The following is a 14145-nucleotide window of genomic DNA, read 5'->3' on the forward strand; positions in this document are numbered from 1 at the left end:
TGTCTCAGAGCAAGATCTAATGGCTTTTGAAGATTCATAAATTTCAGTAACAATGCGCCTTTGAGCACCCGATGAACTTAAGCTGTACAGGTATAGCATAAGGAATTCCATTAAAATTCAGTGCCTATGTAGGTTGCAAAAGACAACTAATTTTTGACCGGTCCTAATTTGAATGAGCAGATTGCAATTTCCTTGATTATGATTGCAGTTCATTTTCACTAACAATTTGCAATTTATGGGAAGACAGAAACTGACATTTATCATCTGGAGGGCAGAGTTTGAACCTGTGGTGCTTCATGAGGTATAGGGCAAAGCTTTTATTCTGGGCTGCATCATCCTGGGACCATAATCTTGGATCTAGCAGAGAGGTAAAATCTTGGTTTACTAGTACCAATAATACTGTTTTAATTGACTCTCATCTAAGACCTTAGGTAGAAAGACATGTTTCCTATCTAGTAGTATGTAAGCATGGCAAAGATCTTCTAAGACTGTTAAATCACTCTAACAAGAGCTTCTGGCACTCTATGTTCTCATGCTAGCTTGCAGGTGAATCTCATGTAATCGTTCTGAAAATAGTTAGTACAACCATATGGGCAGTGTTTTTCTCTGCAGTCCTACAAAATCAGCATGATCTGTTTTCTTCTCATCAGTTTTGGTGATGTGAAACAGTTACACTGGTGGTTTTGAATAAAAATGGTATACAATTCAACACATAAGAAAAGAATCAGGATTTGCATATTATCAATACCATTTAGCACTCTCTGCAGTGAATAAGTATGGATGGAAAGGGCAGAGTATGATCTATTGTCTAAATCTAAGATTGAGCTATTGACCCTGCAGCAATACCTCTGGACGGCTTTCTTTACAACAGGTAATTATAAAAATTCCTGTTCTGCTTGGCGGGGAAATGACTTTTCCATTCTTTTTATATAGTTACATATGTACATATTACATGTGTATAAATACACGTGCAACACACACATACACACATATTTTAACTACAGATGGACAAGAAACCTATGATATTTTTTTGAGCAAAGCCAGCAGTAGCCTACCTTTTCTGTAGGAAGGAGACAGATAACCCGCATGTCTTCTTTTGATTTATTAGGAAAGGATTATTCGTGATACAACTAGAGGAGTGGGACAATAAATATTTTTCTTCAGACAGCCATTCCCACCTATCTGCTTATTTTGTTTACAACACAGCCACTGGAATAATAATAAGAGCACCTGGGCTGAAAAATTAACAGGCTTAAAACAAAACATAATCCACTCTTCATTAACAGATACGCAGTTTGCTTTGTTCGGTCTATAAGATTTATATCTCAGTACTGCAAAGAAATCAGTGTAGGTATAAATCTCCTTTCTCCTGAGTCATTGGGCTCACCTTTACTAACTTTCCTAGTACTTTGGAAGAGAAAATGGTTTTACTGCATTGTTCCTGCTTTCTTCAAGATTTCTCTCTAGGATGTACAAAGCCCTCCACAAATGCCAGGTGTTGCACTCTGTGTGTGGTGGTGCCTCACAGCACCGTTTGCCTCCAAAAATTCCTCCTCGCAGAGTGGTACCTGAAGCGGGTGCCTCTCCCAGCCTCTCCCACCTTGCTCTGGTGCTCATCTAGACATGGAATCGTACGTGACAAGCCCAAAACTTCCAGCACCGGAGGATGAATGCAATCTTTAACTGCTGATGACAAGTGTTTTCACTGAGCAGGGAGATGCTGATTGTCTCTAGTTGTTGGGAGTTGACCAGTTCTTGCAGCAGGGAGAGGGAGCAGCTTGAGGGGAGAAGCTGCTGATGGCTGTGGGACTGCAGGAGAAAAAGATCGGTTAAAGCAGAGTGGGGGAACAGTTTGGAAAAAACGTTCTTGTCTGCATTTATAACTGAATAAAGGCTGGCAATGCTGGTTGCTGGTCATTGCTGGGGATTCCTCTGGATGTTAGAAGTAAACCCTCTTTGACTTTACCATCTAAGATTAATTAAACTGTAAAATAATTTGCAGTTGCATTGTATGTATAAATGCTGTATGTGTGCAGCCGATTCCTTCAGAAGGAACGTGTTGAGTATGCCAGAATCAGCCCAACTGCAGTGATCCGGCCCATCTGGGGGTCACATTTTCTGGCTGCGTGAACCCATTAAAACTGGAATGCCTTGGAAAGGAGGAAGGTGAGCCTTCCCTCTGCCCAGCTGCACAAGGGATAACGACTTCACAGGGATGTGGCAAGAGTTAAATCATTACGTTTCCAAAACGTTTCAAAATTTTTGGAAGCGAGTTGCTGTAGGAGTGAAAAAGAAGTCAGTGTCACGCTGATGCTGTCCAAGTCCGACAGCTCAGAAAGAGCCAGAGATGAAAAGAGTCTTTGGAATTGGTCATTGTAAGTGTGCGTTGGACCCGGGAGATCCTGTTCCTGGTGCTTAACATTAATGTGTTTACTTTATGGTAGTTTATATCTCGGGTACCAATGAAAAACAGCGAAGAGGAAAAGCAATGTGCGTGTACCTTCTCTAATATGTACACACATAATTCATCATTTTATGCAAACTGAGGAAATTGTGCAGAGAAGGTGCAGTTACAGCAACAGGAAATGGGCCATTTTAAGAGGTCTTTGTTGTGTTTTTTCAGCGTGTGGGGGGTGACTTTAAATGGGGAAGGCTTATTATATTAATAACTCAGGAAACAGTAAATAAATAAAAAGTGAGACAGTTAATCTAAATTTAAGTGCCAGGGCTTGGATCCAACTTTACAGGATAACACAGGAAACTCCAAAACTTGTAGTGCTTTTTTCAGGAAAGGTTTATCTCGACATTGCCGTCTGGCAGTGAAGGATGGGGGGCCCCGGGGGCTGGTAGTTTGTGCAGCCGCAGCAGCGCAGATGAATGAGTTTGGCAGCTGAGGTGGGTCTCCGCCACTCCACTCACCAAAGCTCACGGCAGGAGCCGTGCACGCTGAGGAGGAGGCACAAAAGTCTAAAGGTTTTGTAAGACTTTCCAAGCTGATTGTCCATTATGGGTTATTTCACTTTCCAGGGGGAAAAATATTTGCTTGAGTGATTTGGTCTCTGCTTCTTCTGGATGCGGCTTGGACCGTCCTCTGTTGCACACTATTGCAGAGAGCTTCATTCAATTAGTCGGTCATAACGATCTTCAGATGTGTTAAGGTCTGCCATAACAACATGTACTGACAACTGCTCTTGCTCACGCGCTTAGAAGAAGAATGATGAATGTTCAATGTAATAGCTCAGAAATACATGTTTATGACACTTCATTTCCTATGAACACACTGCTTTTAATGAGGCACTTTGTTATGTATAACAAAACAAAAGATGAAACTTGCTATAAAACACCTACCTGTAATGTCCAGGATGAATGAATGTTATCTACAGGTACTCATTACTGAAAGTTACTTGCAAGTGTAGTTAAACTCTTTAAAGTAATGGTTCTCAAAGGAATAAGCTCCTTTAAGGAGGAAAGCGATTTTACCCTCTGTCCTCCTATTTAAGAAGTCTCAGGTGTATTTTGTAAGCCTTCCAGGCTGTCCTTTATCCAATGTCTCTTGTATAATCTGTTACTCTTCATCTGACCAACATCTTCACACTGAAATTTGTGTAGTAATTTGTTTGCAGACTCCAGGGCGATCTCTAGTTATTGACCAAGGGAGGGGGTTCAGATGTCTTAATATTTTAGGATGTCCATCTGACGTGTCCTGAATATCAGCATAGTAATGGAGTTCCTGAAAATAGGAATCAGGTAGTACATAAGAGTAGTAGAAAGACCACTAGAGGCCAATATGGCTCCCTTAATAAAATTGTATGGTATGGATTTTGTAAGATAAGTAATAGTTTGCAAGAACCTCATTAAAATACATGTGTTTAAATGAGGGAAAAGGTAATAGAGTTCAAAGACTTAGCTTTTAGTACGCATTTTCTGCAGTTTCATCAAGTTTTTCAACTGGTGGTTTTGTCAGTCACTTACATTTGTCTTTCTACTCTGAATTTTTTGAATCAATTGTCCTTAGTCCCAGCTTGGGTATTTTTTTTGGTTTGATGTTTTTCTGAGAGCAAAAATTAAGTTCACCTTCTCTCCCTCTTTAAAATTCACAGTGAGCTCAAATTCCTCGTGTCTCCCAATTCAGACATAGGCAGCAAGGTGCTGCAAAGAGTGGTGGAATATGAGTCAGTGGATTTTCTAAAGAGATACTTCCAATATGATCTATAAAGGTGCCTTTTTGGCTGTTTTTCTGATGCTATTTCCAGCTCTTAGGGAGCTGACCTTCCCTCTGCCCCTCATATTTGTGTCAGTGTATGTGAACATGCAGATATACATATAAATATATACATGTTTGTACACACCCATATATGCATGCTGTAACTACACATGGTAGGTGTAAAGATAACATAAATGGTGCAGTTTGTAGCATGTCATATGTGTTCTCTGTAACTGTGATTCTGCTTTATTTTTTGGCCGCTTTCCATGTTTTACCTGCCTTGCACAGGCATTTTTTTACTATTGTTCTTGGAGCTAAGGTTGCTTTGGATGATGGTTCATTCCCTTCCACCCCAAGACTGAAAACTTCTTGGTCTTTTAGAGATTGTATTCTCAAGCTGCAGTAGTCACCAGGAGAAAAATATATTGTTTTGCTTTACAGATTTGGAACTCATTTTTATGTAATATCTGCCAACACTTAATTTAAAAGTATTTCAAACATCATATATTGAATTTCTGGGAGTTTTCCAGTTGATGTGAACTCTTTTTCAGAGGCATTGCTTAAAATTTGGGAAAGATATTATTTCATTGGCCATGCTTCTAATACGATTAATCAGAGCTGTAGTCATGAGTAAGAATTACATACCTTTCTGACGTATCTTTTTGATAACAGGTGTGTAACATTAAGACAAACTTTTCTGTTGTGATTCCCTTCCTGCTTTTCCCATAATATTGCTGAGTCTTGATTCACCAAGCTTTGATTCACCCACACCAAAAAATTAAACGTATTTTCCCGTCTCCAGTATTACTGCATCAAATACATTTCAGAGGAACGGAAGCCATTAAATGTGTTTTGTGCTCGTGTTAGGCAGACAAATGTTTTTGATTTCCTTTCCTACTATGTGATATAGTCCCAAAATAAATTGAAGGGAAAGACTCAGCTTATTAGACTCACTTCATTATTTTCTTAAACTAGAAAAGAAGTTAACAGTGCTACTTGATATTGAGTCTACTTTTCTGCAGTTACTCGGACCCTGTCTTCAGCTCTTAGGGATTCTACCTTTTTCTTCCTCCAGCCATCCAGTGAAGAATAAGGTTGCAATATGTGAGAGTAACAGTTCACTGTCAGAGCAATTTGGTTCTTGATTTTGCAGGCTTCCCAAGTGTACTGCCATAATTTGATGTCAGGCATATTGTTTGTCATGAACCCTGTAGGTATATTCAGACACAAAATGAAGCACTGAGACTACATCCTGAATAACAGCTTTTTTTGGTGACAACGCCAGGTCTTTCCGTAGGTACGTCTTCCCCCCCTTTTTTTTTCTGACAGCAAACTGAAACAAAGCATAACAACCGTCTTGTAAGAGTAGCATTAATCCCACCCTCAGGATTTCAATGGTATCTTTGCAAAATCCATGACTTGATCATGCAAAGTGCTGTTAAGGCTTCATTCCTGTTTGATTGTGGGATGTCTGCAGTAAAAATATTTTACATGTGTGAATGGTCTAAGCTTATAATTTGGACTATTATGCATTATTTAGCTCAAGTGAATTTATAAGTTTAATTTATGTAGGCTTTGCTCTGCTGCCTACCGAGAACTGCTAATGTAGGTTTTCATTGTACAAAATTATTGCTTTCGTAGAATAGTAACTATAAGTAGTCAAACAAACTGCTAGTGGTTACATGAACCATAGTATTTTTCAAACCAAAGATTTCTTAGTGCAGCGTATTTGTTTAACGGATACATCATGGTTTCATATAATATTATGGCTTCAAGGATTCTACAAAATGTTTTCTCACAAGGACTGCACTCAACCATGAGAAAGTTGTCACTTCTCTCTATTACTGTCATTATTCCCATTTCACTGACGACATGACCAAGAGCACACAGTGAGTCAGTGGCAGATTCAGGGGAAAAGAATTTGGGGCTCCACATTCTCAATGCCCATTTGTAGTTATTTTTCAATCCATTCCCAGGCAAAGTAAATAAACAAAAATATAAACCAAAAAAGAGAAGAACAACTGTAAGAATATTGAAATAGGGGAACATGACTAAAATCTTACGTGAAGTGAGGTAAAGGTCAAAGGGAGTTTAAGTGTGTTGTAGTTATCTCCTGATCCAAGATTTACAATTTGGGTAAAATGTACCTGATCAGGACTGAAGTTATCTTTCAGTGCAAAGTTACGAACCTCTGTACAGGCAAGTTTAAAGTAAACTTACCTTGAGAGAAATTAAATGGGAAGATGCCTTTTCCTGTTAAGTGAAAACAGACATTTTAACAAAACTTAATGCCACCCAGTACCATAAACTTGTACTGTGGCAAGAACTACGAAACTTGAGTTTTGTAGTTAAGTTTGTCGCAATGGTGGTGTAGCTGGTAATCTAGACTGTGCCTCATGCACATCTAATGCACTTAAGGCATTAATACTCCGTGTGCTCCAGGATCCCAGCTAATCTCAGTGTAGCTGAGATTAAGGACAATTTGAAACAATGGACTAACCTGGCCCAAGGTGCCTGACTGAGCTCCTGGACCTCTTCCAATTCAGTATATAGCTAATTGGTGCAGTAGCTTTCCAAATTTGGATGTTGGGTGGTCCCGAAGGTCCTCTGGCAGCTCCTGCTGCCTCCAGATAAATTTGTGTACTTAAATTTTTCTATTAGCATCCTAGGTGGATAATCCACTCTAGAGACTGCCCAAGCAGTGCGTGCTGCAGAGCTGAGCAAATTGTCAGTAGATAAGACACTTGTAAAGGGTTGGGAGAGGGGAGGGCAGAAATGGTCCCATAGGACAGTATTTTGTATGTAGTTAAGGTGTTTAGGGTTATTTTGACTACAGTTTAAGAAAACTCAATGGTGATGGACCATGCATAGGCTTTAGTGGTCACATAGTAGCACTGGCAGGTAAGTTTTTGGGAATTAGCAGAAGAGGACATTCAGGGAATCTCACCTAATCCAGCTGATGATGCTATCATCAGGACTCCTGTTACCTTTCCAACAGATCACTCTGTCGGAGCGACTTGGGTAACATGAGTGCTACCCTATGCTAAAACCACAATAATTTAGGCTTCTTTTTTAAACGCATTGACTTCACGAATGCCTGTACAACAGTACAAATCATTTTGTAGTCTTTTTAGTGTCATTATAGAGCAGAGCTAAGGTTCATTGTGCCAAAGGAACAGCCATGTACATGATGCAAATCTTGACACCAAGATTCATTTCCCTTTTAATATGTAGTTCACTTAATAAAGGGGGGACACAACACCTAATAAGAGACTGTGAGACTGTTTAACTTATTCAAGAAAAGGGGGAAATTCACTAACAGTGAAAACTGTAATGTTTGCAAGCAGTTGTGCAAAATAAGTACTAATTAGTGAATTAGCTTTTTGGGAGCCAATAGTAAGTTGATTTCTTCCTCTGTGGATACTGCTGCTACTTTGATATCACACATTCAAAGAAAGACCACAGCTGGTATTTATGAACTTGTCCTAGTTCCTTTTAGTACTTATATTTCACAGCCTGGGAAGAAACGTGGTTGCATAATGCAGATACAGGTATGTATTTCCTTTCACATGTAGATACTTTGCCTAAGCTACTTCTGATAATATAAGGTTCTTCTTTATAAAAATATGAGACCAAATTAGTTTTGTATCTGTGCTGAACAAGTCGTCCAGGACTGGACTCACAGATGCATGGATAAATGTGCCATTGATTTCAGTTCAGAGGCAGTCGTACAAAGGTACATCCTTACAAACCCCGACTAGTGTCTTCACTGCCATGTACCAGGGCTAAATATGACTCTGAAACCTAGCATTTTGGTTATCTTTTCAAAATTATTGCCATTCACTCAAGGAATATCACCTCAGAGAGGAAAGTTGTCTTGTGGCCCTCCACAGCAGTAGCTTGAAGAGTGTGGATGGTGGGACTTTGACTATACCCATGGTGTTTTGCTGGCTAGAAGGAGAATGAGGGAAGATGTTTAGAGCTCCTGCATGGACAAAGAACTTCCTATCATTCTTTTATATTTCATAACAAGAGAACTAATTCTTCTTGCTCTATGTAATGTTAGATCTTTTTACATGAAACTAATGTGCAGAAAGTTTCTTTGTGTGCATCCCTGATGAAAGTAAAGGTAAATAGATGATGTGGCTGAAAATGTAGCCAAGGAGATGAACTCTGGGAATAGGCTCTCTTTCAGCAAGCTACAATCAGTTAATCTCTGTGGTGTTTCCACAGAGTGCTGAATAGATATTGGCTCTTTATGGATCTTTGTCTTCAGGTTTTTGTTTGGTTTATGAAGGTTTATTTGTTGGCTCAGAAATTGGTTGTGGCCCTTTGTGATGCAATGGCATCATATGTCCCATCTGCAGATGACGTTGAAGAAGGAGCCAATTTCCATTGTATTAACCAATTTTAATATAGCCTGTTGTAACAGTGGGAGTATTATCTTTGTAATACATAAGCTATTGGCAGTCCTGTGTTGTGAATGCAGAAATTTGTTATCAAAGCTTTTAAAGAAGAAAAATGTATATATTCCTTATATTTGAGTAAAGTTTTTTGTGTGTCAGTTACATTTAAAATGTCTTACTTTTCAGTCATACTTCGTAAAACGCTTGCCCAAGTATGTATTACATGTTCTTCACATAAATGGTCATGTTGTTACTGCAGGGTTGTCATATATTGAGGATTGCCAGCCACAGTGTGTATATGGCAAAAACTTGTGCTGTGTTCTGCATCAAGGGTTTCTGCTTTTGTTGTAATGGGGATTTTAACATCTGTCCTAAGTTGTTTGTTTTTTTAAAAAAAATTAAATATGCTCAGGAATTTTTAATTAGAAATGAGTGTATTCAGTTTGCCTAATTTCTAACCTACATAAGGAGTTTAAAAATTCAGTTAGAGCACAGATGTTCTTTAGCTTATGTTTTTCACGTGATTGATAAAAAAAAAGAGCAAAAAAAGCAAAAAAAGCTTTATGGACAATCCGATATAAAAATAAAAACGTGGATTAGAAAGATGATGGAGCAGCAAAATGAAAAGGGATCATTCTCTCCCATGAAAACAGGTAGAAATAGAAAAGAAAAGAATTTCACATCTTAAATTAGGTACATAGAACATTCACTTTTATGGTAGTTCAACCATTTTGAAGGAATACATACAGGATTATTTACTTTAGTTACACATACAGGCTTTTCCTTAGTTAGAAAAAGGCTCTGTTTTTAAACTGAATCACTCTTCAGAGAGAAAAATGGTTTAAATTAAAGAATGAAATTTTATAGACGCATGCTAGTTTGAAAACCCAAACAATTGTCTAAGAGGACTGCAAGCTCTGGACTTTGCAGCATTCATCCATTCTGGCTGTTAATGATTATCCTAAGCCCTGAGGAATTCAGGGATGATCAGAAATGCTCAAGAAACTGGAGGTTTAGCTGTATGGCTGCTAGAAAAAACAGACAATGGTAATATGGTTTGAATGTGGTTTATTCATTCTGAAAGTATTTGGAGGTTTTTTTTTTCTTCCCTCAGCTGTTGACTCATCATTTGGTTCACAAGTGATATTTCCATATTCTGCTGGAAGTGTTGTGTCTGTTACAGGCATACTCAGCAGGGAATCTTAAAGATAAATGTATTTATCTTGTGGTGGTGCATGGTCAGTGTTACACACTGAGAGACTGCAGTGTCTTCTCTTCCAAGCCCTCCTGTTCCCCTGAGGAGATACGCACACTCAGGCCCTCTGTATTTTAGAAGTGCATTCTTTGAATGCACGTAAGTGGGACAAGAACTGTGCCTAGCTTCAAGCTCCCCATCCCTAAAAGGGGTTTAAGAAGACTTTTGTTACCTTCCTTACATGGAAAGAGTACATCCAAAGGACAGAGGGTTGTGCATATCCTCCTATAAATCTATCTCCTAAAGTTGGGAGAGGGCCTGTGCAGGGCAAGCTAGCCAACAACATTGTCCTCTGTGAGAACGGTGTGCATCTACAGAGAATGAATCTGAAGGGCTGCAGCTGTAACCTCGATCATTTAATGGAGGAAGAGCCCATGGTGCTGTTGGGTGGTTTTATTTTGTGTGGATCTAATTCCATTCTCTCTGGAGCTGTTTACATACGGAGGCATTAGTTCTAGAAGATCCAGAAGAAAGTCTTTTTCATCAACATGGTAGGAGTTGGAAGCTATGCTATGTTCAACTTGCATTCTGGCCTCAGATGTGTGGAGCTTAAACTTTTCACAGTAAAGTTGGTTTCTGTAGTAGTTGTGCCAGAAAGACAGGCGGTTAAACTGAGCAATGATGTCTGGATGTAGCTGATAATTTTAAGTTATACATTGAAAGGGGATATCCAAAAGCATTATAACATGCCTGATAAAAAACTTTGCTTATCCACATTTAAATGCCCTCTAAGTTTAACAACATGACAAACCAATTTCATTAAGAAAACACATTTCTATACAATAGGGTAATTTAGTAGCCCTTGTCACTTTCTGGATGATGACCACTCAACTTTCTCAATTGTCAAATATAAAGAGAAGTGTATCCTGAGTTGTTAGTTAACAGTGGGAGTGGAGCATGGTGAGTATCACCTATGCTAGCTAGGTTTAAAATGCCAGCTGGAAAGTCACTGCAACAGCAAAACTTCATATTTTGTTTCCAGGGAATAGGTTGCATACTTTACATACGGAACTCGGAATGCTTTGCCAAGCATTGAGCTCTGTGGTCCACTCATTACTTCTACATAACATTTTTGGGAAGTTAAAATACATTTATGTTTGGCCATGAAATGCACTTAGGAGAAGCAATGCTTTCTAATTTTCCTCCCACAGTCCTATCTGTCTCTGCTCAGCAACCATGTGGTTTCCCTTTTGAAGTGAACTGCTTAGTTGCCTTTGAAATGGTCCAGTTGGTGTACTGAATGCCAGGCCAAAAGAGCTACTGCTACCACACAGATTTTGCCAAAAAGAAATGCCTAGCTGCAAGTGATTCTGAGCCATGGAAAACAGCAATGGGATTTTAAATTGTTAGTTCATGGGCAAATCTTTGTATTCCGTACTCTTTGTGGTGTCACACAACCAAAAAACAAAAGCCCCCCACATCTGCCAGTGTTTGTTGTCATTGTTTATGGGAGACAAACTTGGCACACAACCAGTAGTAGGCAAAAATGCAAGGTGACCCAACTCAAGGACCCTTTGGAAGTTCCTTGGAGTGCTGTTTCGTGACTTGCACCCAGTGCAACTGAATTGCAGAATCCAGTTTTAATGTAAGGACTAGTAAATGACTAGTGAATACTAGGGGAAAAGACTTTTGCTTCTCCTAACATGGGATTAAAACCTGAAGGTGGATCTTGTCCATCCCTCTGTTTTGGGTTGTTTTTTGTTTTTTTTTTTTTTGAGGAGAACAGATGATGTGTTCAGATCAGAAGTGAAAAGAGGAACCTTTCCAAGGTTTTACCTTATTCTATCCTTTATTAGACAGGGGGAACAAACACAGTGACCAAGGATGAGAAAAAGGCTGAGGTACTTAATGCCTTCTTTGCCTCGGCCTTTAGGAGTAGGACCAGTTGTTCCCTGAGTACACAGTCCCCTGAGCTATAAGACAGGGACGAGAAGAAGAATGAAGCCCCCGTAATCCAAGGGGAAAGGGTGAGTGACCTGCTACTGCTACACCACTTAGACACACACAAATTGATGGGTCTGGATGGGATCCACCTGAGGGTATGGAGGGAGCTGGCGGATGTTCTCACCAAGCCATTTTCCATCATTTTTCTTCAGTCCTGGCTAACTGGGGAGATCACAGTTGACTTCAGGTTAGAAAATGTGTTGCCCATCCACAAGAAGTGCTGGAAAGAAGATCTGGGGAACTGCAGGCCTGTGAGTCTGACCTTGGTCTCGTGGAAGGTTGTGGAATAGATCATCTTGAGTGCCATTACACGGTAAGTGCAAGACAACCAGGCAATCAGGCCCAGTCAGCATGGGCTTATGAAATGTGGGTCCTGCTTGACTAACCTGATGTCCTTCTATGATAAAGTGACACATTTAGTGGATGAAGGAAAGGCTGTGGATGTTGTTTACCTGGACTTTAGTAAAGCATTCAACACAGTTTACCACAGCATTCTCCTGGAGAAACTGGCTGTTCATGGCTTGGATGTGCTTATGCTTCACTGGGTAAAAAACTGGCTGGAAGGCTGAGCCCAGAGAGTAGTGGTGAATGCAGTTAAATCCAGTTTGTGGCTGGTCACAAGTGGTGCTCCTTGGGGCTCAGTGTTGTGGCTCTTTAATATCTTTATCAATGACCTGGACAAGGGGATTGAATGCACCCTCAGTAGGTTTGAGATGAGACCAAGTTGGACAGGAGTGTTCATCTGCTTGAGGGTAGAAAGGCTTTGCAGAGGGATCTGCAAAGATCAGGCTGGATTGGTAAGTACAGGCTGGAAAAATCAGGCTGGATCAATGTGCTGAGGCCAATGGTATGAGGTTCAACAAGGCCAAGTGCCAGGTCCTGCACTTGGGTCACCCATGCAGCATTACAGGCTTCGGGAAGAGTGGCTGGAGAGCTGCCTGGTGGAAAAGGACCTGGGGGTGTGGGTTGACAGCCAGCTGAATATAAGCCAGCAGCATGCCCAGGTGGCCAAGAAGGCCAACGGCATCCTGGCCTGTATCAGAAACAGTGTGGCCAGCAGGACTAGGGAAGTGATTGTCCTTCTTTACTTGGCATTGGTGAGGCTGCACCTCAACTACTGTGTTCAGTTTTGGGCCCCTCACTGCAAGAAAGACACTTTGGTGCTGGAGTGAGTCCAGAGAAGGGCAACAAAGCTGACGAAGGGTCTGGAGAACAAGTCTTATGAGGAGCGGCTGAGGGAACTGGGGTTGTTTGTCTGGAGAAAAGGAGGGGAGACCTTCTCGCTCTCTACAACTACCTGAAAGGAGGGTGTAGAGTGGTGGGGGTTGGTCTCTTTTTCCAAGTAACAAGTGATAGGACAAAAGCAAATGGCCTCAAGTTGTGCCAGGGGAGGTTTAGATTGGATATTAGGAACAATTTCTTCACAGAAAGAGTTATCAAACATTGGAACAGGCTGCCCAGGGAAGTGGCTGAATCACCACCCTTGGAGGTGTTTAGAAGATCTGAGGGACATGGTTTAAGTGGTGGTTTTGGCAGTGTTATGTTAATGGTTGAACTCGATGACCTTAAAGGTCTCTTCCAACCTAGGTAATTCTATGATTCTATTCTATGATTCTGTCTGCCTGATTTCAGTTGGATTCTTGATACTTTTCTTCATTTGACTACATTTTTCTGCTGCAGAACTCTAACTGGAATTCAATTTGCCAAGATAAATCAGCATCATATGTATCTCCAGAGTTGTGACTCCTATTTAGAATCTCAAGAGACAGTTGATTAATATACTGAATAAATAAAATGAAATTACCAGGTGAGCAACAAAGAATATTGGTTTAGGAATTTTTTTTTTGTGAAGTTGAAGACAGGTGCCGAATAGAGCCAAATCACATTCAAGGAAAGTAATTTCCAGGTTCAAACAAAGAATCAGAAGATCTTCAAGAAGGTGTGTAATCCAGATTAATCTGGACCATGAATCCATGAATAAAGACTGTAACAATATGCCTATAATTAACATAACAATCACTATGGCAATTTCCTGTATTTTTCAACAAGATTCTTGAGTCTAGAACTGTTCCATGTAAAAACTATACTTGATAAAAATATTTGTCCAAAAGTCTAATAGTTCTGTAAAATTCAAAAATTTTATATTATTTGCATGCTTTCGATAAATATTTACATGTTTAGTATTTTGTTTCCCCATAATAAATTCATAGAAATTCAGAGGCACTCAGTGACTGGTGAGAGTCCATGAAACACGAGTGCAATACAGTTCATAGAACTGGAATAAATAGCTTGTGCTGCATGAACTGAATGCTGTGGTACATCTGGAAATGAGGAGT

Source organism: Larus michahellis, chromosome Z, assembly GCF_964199755.1.
Source record: "Larus michahellis chromosome Z, bLarMic1.1, whole genome shotgun sequence".
Taxonomy (NCBI): Eukaryota; Metazoa; Chordata; class Aves; order Charadriiformes; family Laridae; genus Larus; species Larus michahellis.